This window comes from Hemitrygon akajei, chromosome 14 (genome assembly GCF_048418815.1).
Source record: "Hemitrygon akajei chromosome 14, sHemAka1.3, whole genome shotgun sequence".
Taxonomy (NCBI): Eukaryota; Metazoa; Chordata; class Chondrichthyes; order Myliobatiformes; family Dasyatidae; genus Hemitrygon; species Hemitrygon akajei.
In genome coordinates this window covers 3,922,945-3,931,070 of record NC_133137.1, presented here as the reverse complement: position 1 = coordinate 3,931,070, position 8,126 = coordinate 3,922,945, and positions in this window count along the sequence as shown.

The following is an 8,126-nucleotide window of genomic DNA, read 5'->3' as shown; positions in this document are numbered from 1 at the left end:
TAGAGGTTAGCATTGAACCTGGTTCTCTGGTGAGGCAGCAACTCCACCAGTTACAATCAATATTGTGTATTAGGGTTTATCAATTATTGCTTTATCTCATGTCTTCATAAGACCATAAGGTATAGGAGCAGATTTAAGGCACTTGGCCCATCGTGTCTCCTCCACCATTTCATCATGATTTACAGAATTGCTGAATGATACGAATCAAGTTGGATTCTTGAAAAAGACTGCTGCATTGTAAAATGCCAAATGCTCCACTCAATCCCTTATAAACTAACTCCCTCTTGAGAGAGAGAGGGGTGTGGAGACAGTGATGGCAGCAAAATAGAGGGAGGGCGCATGTGCGTGGTGAGTGGGCTCACATCAGGTACCAGTGACTCTTACACGCAGAATGGTGGGTGTAGAGAATTAGTCTGCCCTGTCCAGTGAGAAGCTGCCCTTGCAGCAGAGAAACAGCACCTGGACATAGTCCACAATGCCTTTGTAACTCATCTGGATACATATTAAATGTTGTGAAATACCTCCTTCCAACACCCTCTCAGCAAAGTGTCCCCAAATGCAATCACCCTCTGGGTGAAAAGGAATTCTTTAGATCCTTCCTACTATCAAGCTGCAGTCAGCAATTAATCATCCAACCCACATTTTTGGAATATGGGAGGAAATGTACATGCTCATGGGGAAAACTGAAAATTCCACACAGACAGCACCAGATACAGGCTGCATCTCCACACACGCCCACCACCCCCCATAGAATCCAGACAAAGAAATGTCTGGTAGAAACCAAGAAAACTGTAAATATAAATTGTATTATTCCTACAAGAATCTACCACAAAGCGATGCTGACTGTATTCCAGATGTGAATTCAGTGGTGACTGGAAGAATCAGCGTGAAGTTTTGCTGAACTGAGCCACGAATTTCATGCAATACCAATGAAACCATCCTGTTACAATCAAGCAGAGAGAAAATCAATAAGGTTGACTTTGCTAATAACATGAACATATTTGCAAAAAGAGAAATGCACTGTAATATAGGCAAATATGGAATCTTCATGTGCACTGGGTGACGTAATTGGAAAGCTGAACAAAGCAGTCACAGATGTTCCAGCAGATCTTTGCATTTCTCTACATTTGCTAAACCCACACTGTTTGTACCTGCTGAAACACATACAGACAGTGTGGGTTTAACAAATGCAGAGTGCTTGATGGCTCTGGACCTCTACTGCCTGGAATTTAGAGGAATTTGGGGGAGTGGGAAATCTCATTGAAACCTATCAAGTATTGAAAGAGCTAGATAGAGTGGATGTGGAGAAGATGCAGGAAGTCTAGGATCAGAGGGCACAGATAGAGTGGATGTGGAGAGGATGTTTCCTATAGTGGGGGAGTCTAGGATCAGAGGGCACAGATAGAGTGGATGTGGAGAGGATGTTTCCTATAGTGGGGGAGTCTAGGATCAGAGGGCACAGATAGAGTGGATGTGGAGAGGATGTTTCCTATAGTGGGGGAGTCTAGGACCAGAGGATACAGGTAGAGTGGATGTGGAAAAGATGTTTCCTATAGTGCAGAGAGTCTAGGATCAGAGGGCACACCCTCTAAAAACAAGAACATCCCTTTATAACAGAGATGAGGAGGAATTCCTTTAACCAGCAGATAATGAATTTCTGGAATTTATTGCCACAGGCAGCTGTGGAAGTGGGTACATTTAAAGTGGAGGTTAATAGATTTTTGACGAGTAAGGACATCAAAGGTTACAGGGAGAAGACAGGAAAAGGGGTTGACAGTGATAATAAGTCAGCCATGATGGGATGGCAGAGCAGACTTGATGGGCCGAAAGGCTTAATTCTGTTCCTTTAAGGTCATATGCATGTTCACCAATACAGGCAGAATGGCCCAGGCTAAAGTTCTATTAATAGCCATTGCAAAAATAGGACTGGAGGGTTCAAGTTATAAAGAACTGGATAGGCTGAGGCATTTTTCCCCGAAGCCAAAGCAGCTGAGAGGTGATCTTGAATTTTAAACCTAGAAGGGCACAGGTAGGGTAATGGTCACTTTTTTCCCCAGGGAGGGAAGTCCAAAACTTAGAGGGCATAGGTTTAAGGTAAGAGCTGAAAAATTTAAATGGAGACATGAGGGACAAGCTTTTCACACAGAAAAGCTGATACAATGAGCTGCCAGAGGAAGTGGTACAATTGCAAAGCTTAAAAGGAATTTAGACAGCAGGTACATGAATAGGATGGTTCAGAAAGATATCAGGCAAATTAAACAAACTTACTTCCTACAGGAGAATGTTAGAAATATCATGGACTACACACACATCGAATGAAGTTCTCAGAAGAACCCAGGCAGTTAGATCACTCATACCAACAATAAGAGGAAGACAACTCAGATTCCTAGGTCACATCATGCGGAAAGATGAACTAGAAAATCTCACACTCTCTGGAAAGATCAAGGGGAGCAAACCTAGAGGAAGATCTCGGCTTCTGTACATCAAAAGCCTAGCCAGGTAGCTCCACATCGAGGAAATGGAAGTCACCCAAAGAACAAGGGATAGATATGTATGGAAAACCATGGTCACCAACATCTGCATTGGATACACTACCTAGACAGACAGACCTTCAAATAATGCCTTTCATTATTTCAAGTTGTCCTAAAGCTCTTCCTTTAATCAAGTAACATTTTCAAATGCAGACAGTCATAAGATTGGAAGCAAAATAGCTCATTATGCACATCTTTTCCATAGTCACTGATTACTCTGAATGGTCCATGAACACTACCTCACTATTTTGATCTTTTTGTGTTATTTATTTTTATGTATTTCTAATTGTAGTTTACAATTTTTAATGTATTGCTCTGTAGTGTTGCTTCAAAACAAATTTCATGGCATGTCAGTGAAAATAAATCTGATACTCATGAGTTACAGACTAAATAATCTCAGTGAGGGATAAATGTTGGCTAGGAAGCTAGACGATCTGCACTACTTCTCTTTAAAATAATATTACATTGGAAGTCTCACAGTACTATGAGTTTAGGTTTGGCAGTTCATCATTCCTTGACATTAGTGCCCAGTACTATGAGAGCAAGTCCGGGGACTGGATCTGACCTTCCGACTCAGGACTCAGGAGTAAGAGGAATACCACTGAGCCTCTAATATCTCAGTCTGCAGTGGGATTCAGCAAATGGAGAATATTTATATACTGGGTTGAGTGGCAGTGGCTTATCAATTTGCAAGTTTTTAAGTGTTGAAGAAGTTGCGTGTTGTTGCCTGCAAGCTGCTCCTGTTAATGGCAACAACAGATGCAGAATTGCTGCTCTCAGCTTGTGCGCTGGTGTCAGTGACTGGAGCTCGGGGGTAGAGACAGGTGCTTTCATGCATATATGTTAAAATTTGTATTTTGATATGTAATCCTATCGCTGATTCAACTAACTATAGCAAATTGTGTCACAGTGAAGAAAATTTCTGCAACTCATAAACTAAATCAATTGTTTGCACGCATTAACTGCAACCTTACATGTTACTATCCATTAGTAAACAAACCAGCTCCTTATGGGTCCTGGGATGTAGAGAGGCGGATTAATTGGTACTTTAACAGAACACGCTTGATGCACTGAGTTTTGTACAAGCTAAGCTAATTTTAACGTCCTCTATTATCAGTCAAAAGGTCAGTATGAAGAGCAAGAAAAATTAAAGAGGGTAGGATTATCTCAGTTCCCAAGTTCTCTCCTGTGCCCTGGTGCTAATTGTGAGCTTGAGTCATGTAACACTGAAAGACCATCATACTGCAGAACATGATTAATTGACAGTTCACCAGAGTCGAAATTATCCCTTCCCCCTCTGGTGACCATTTCAGCAGATCCCTTCACACTATAAGAAGTTGGTTGCTGCTGATCACTGTGAATGTTCAATGACTTGTTTATTTTAATTGGCTACAGTTGAACCACTGAAGCAAGCTGGATATCTCTCTTGCAGCTGACTGTGTAATATCTCAAGAACGCCTAGTGATGTGATTCAGAGTAACATCAGTTCTGCCGGGGGTAAGAAACAGTAGAGCAGATAATGTCCTTCCTTGCCCCAACTCCAACCCCACACTGCCCTTTCCCAGAGGGACTCCTGGACGATAAGAATGCAGTCACCAGCGCAGTCTCATGGGGAAATCTGGGAAGGCTGCCAGTTTCAGAATTCTGTGGTACTTAGAATAAGCACAAATGCAATAGGTTTTAACTGAGGAACTCTAAGGAAGCGAAGAGGAACAGCCAACCAGTATACTTGTTTACAGTTGCACGATGAAACTTCACAGCTTTCAAAAACTAATCTGTCTACTTTCCCCTTCTTAACAACCCTTTTATTTACCGTATTTGGTGTAATGTAGGTGTCACTGGAAAGGCCAACATTTACTACCCATCTATACTGGCCTGAGAACAGAGGGATGAGCCACTTTTATTGAACTGCTGCAGGTTTTCTACTGAAAATACTTCCGCAGCATTGATGAGGTTTTCTTCATAAGCAGCAGCACAAATCCATTACAGCTAATTACTGCCAAATCAATCAAAGTGAAGGACTGTAACATTTAACCAGCACCTTGCTCAGTGCTGTCTTGTTCGGGTTTCTTTATGATTACTTGAATGATATACACTGAAAGACCACACTGCAAGACATGATTAATTGACAGTACACAGCCTCAGTTCAGAGGGGGTGTCTAAGAACGGAGATAGAAGGAATTTCTTTAACCAGAAGGTGGTGCATCTGTGGAATTGTATTCCATGGGCAGCTGTGGAGACCAAGTTTTTATGTATGTTTAAAGTAGAGGTCGATAGATTCTAGATTGGTCAGGGCACGAAGGGATACGGCAGGAGATCGGGGCTGAGAGGAAAAATGGGTCAGCCACGATGAAATGGCGGAGCAGAAATTATGGGCTGAATGGCCTAATTCTGCTCCCATATCTTATGGTCTACTTGACTCCACACATGACCATGGCTTGTTCAAACATGGACTACAGAGCTGAATTGAACAGATGAAGCAAGAGAGAGACTGCCTTTAGAATCAAGGGGCACTGATACAACTTAATGCAGAGGGAAATCACTCCAACGGTTGGAAACACAGCTTGTACAGAGAAAGATGGATGTGGTTGTTGGACTGGGATCTTGTAACACAGACTGATCACACAAGCAGTTCCTCCAGGCAGTAGCATGGGTCCCACCATTTTCAGCTATTTCAACAGCATTCCTTTCTCTGAAGTCAGCAACTGCAACTTACCTGCTTCCTACACACTCCTTGCCAGAGAAGCAGTCCATGCCTGAATCAGCAAGGTATGGACAACAAGGGCTGATAAGTGGCAAGTAACATTAGTGCCAGGCAATGGCCATTTCCAGCAACAGAATCTAACCATATACCCTTCACAATCGGAGTTATTCTGCTCGCCAAGTGCCTCACATCAATACAGACCAGAATCTCAACTGGATCGGCCAAGGCTACAAGAGCAGCTCAGAGACCGAGTGAGTGACTCACCTCCCCACAGTGCTCAGCTTTTCCATCACCTACAAGGCACAAGTCAGGTGCAGAATGGAATACTCCCCACTCACTGTAGCTGACTGAATGAAGCACCAGAATCAGGTATATTGTCACTGACATATAGTACTGTGCAAAACTCTTAGGCATGGTGAGGGTGGAACGTTGCAAGAGGGGTGTGGGACAGTAGCAGAGAAGGTGTGCCAGGGTGGGTTTGTGGGTGCAGACACACCCAGCCCTGAGACACCAGGTACGGTCACTTGATTCCAACAATCGGTTTATTGATCATTACTGGTAGTGTCTCTGATGCGTCCCATTCCCTTCCCTTTTCCCAACCACGATTCCCCTCTCCCTGACCCCTCCCCACTCGCAGTCTGCAAGAGACCCAGCTCACAATCAGATTTATCATCACTCACATATGTCATGACAGTTTTTGTGCAATACTTGAAATTACTACAGTAGTGTACAAAAGTCTGAGACCATTACATAGTATTGTATGTTGTGAACTTCGATATTTTGTGGCAGCAGTACAAAGCATAAATATTTACTATAAGTTACAATGAAAAGAATAATTCTAAAGAGGAACAGTGAGGTAGTGTTCAAGGACCATTCACAAATCTGACAGCAAAGGGGAAGAAACTGTTCCTAAAATGTTGATTGTGGGTCTTCAGCTCTTGATGGTAATAATGAGAGTATGTCCTGGTCTTTCATAATGGATGCCTCCTTCACGACAGATGCTGCCTGCTTGAGGCGATGCCTTTTGAAATCTTCTCGGTGGGGAGGCTCATGTCAGTTATAGAACTGGCTGAGTCGACAAGCCTCTGCAGCTTCCTATGATCCTTCACACCAGGCAGTGATGCACCAGTCTGAACGCTCTCCATTGTACATCTGTAAAAACTTTCTAGTCTTTGATGACATAACAAATCTCCTCAAACTTCTGAAGAAGTCGAGCTGCTGAAGTGCCTTTTTTGTGATCGCATCAATACAAAAGGCCCATGACTGATCCTCTAAGGTGTTGGTGCCCAGGAACTTGAAGCTGCTCGTTATTTCCACCGCTGACTCCTCAGTGAGGATAGATGTGTGAACCCTCAAGTTCCCCTTCTGGAAGTCCACAACCAATTCCTTGGTCCTGATGATGTTGAGTGCAAGGCAGCTGTTGTGACAGCACTCAAATCCAACTTACCTACCTCATTGCCATTCTGCCAACAACTGGTGGCATCGGTGAATTTTTAGATGCCATTTGGATTGTGCCTGGTCACACAGTCACGAGTGGTGCAGAGAGGGTAAGCAGAGCCTTCAGGATGCTCAACCTCCATCCAGGACAAAGCAGCACACTTCACTGGCATCCCATCTATCACAGTAAACATCAACTTCCTCCACCACTAGTGCAGATAATGGGAAAATCTACCAAGAGAAATGAGGGTTTCAGGCACAGCAGAACACCACCACCTACTGGTTCCCCTTTGAAATGCATACCACCCACACTTGGAAATGCCACCAGTTTTTCAACATCGCTCTCTGACTCCTGGGACTGCCCACTCAATGCCAACAATGGAATACCTTCAACAGAAGGACTGTAGCAGTTCACCAAAACCTTCTCCAAGGCAACAGGAATGAGGAATATGCACTTTGACAGCAAAGCACGCATCAGAAAACTAATCTTGAAAACTGCTGAATGACATTTAAACAAGCTGTTGAGCAAGATATTGATGCTCTGCTTGACACTAATGACATAAAAGACCAGCAGAGTGAGAGAACATAGAACATCACAGGTCCTACGGCCCAAGATGTGTGTCAGCCTTTTAATCCACTCTAATATCAATCTTACCCTTCCCCTCCTATATAGCTCTCCATTTTTCTATCTTCCACATGCCTATCTAAAAGTTTCTTAAATGTCCCTAATGTATCTATCTGCCTCTACCATTACCCCTGGCAAAGCATTACATACACCACTTCTTTTTCACCTCTGACACCCCCACTGCTCCAATTGCCTTAAAATTATGCCCCCTTGTATTAGCTAGTTGCACATTGGGGAAAATAGTGTCTGTCTATCCAGTCAATTTATCTTTTTTTCATCTTGTACATCTCTATCATCTCCCATCCTCCTCCTCTCCAAAAAGGAAAGCCCTGGTTCACACAATCTTTCTGGTCCCAGTCAACTCAGTCTCTCCTCATAGGTTAACCCCCTCTCTCGACCTTTCCTCATATGTCCTCTAGTTTAGGCAGCATTCTGGTAAATCTCCTCTGCACCCTCTCTAATGCATCCACATCCTTCCTACAAATATGGTGACCAGAACATAATATTCTGAGTTATGTCACAGATGAGTGCTTTCAGTCAAGAAAGAAAAATAATTGTTTCAAGGGAGTCTGTGTACCAAGTGCCCTCTTGTGGTTAATGCTTACACAAGAACCTGAAACATCCAAATTACAGTAATCACTGACACACTGACGCACTGGGTCAGGCCTATAATCACCCATTATCATGTAATTGTACCACAGTGGGAGAATTATCATCCTATATCTATAGCACCACACAGATCCCTCATTACATCTTATCAGAATATGTTCCTGTTCACGGAGCAAATAAAACCTACTGTCGTTTGAACACCAGCAGTAGAGATACCAAC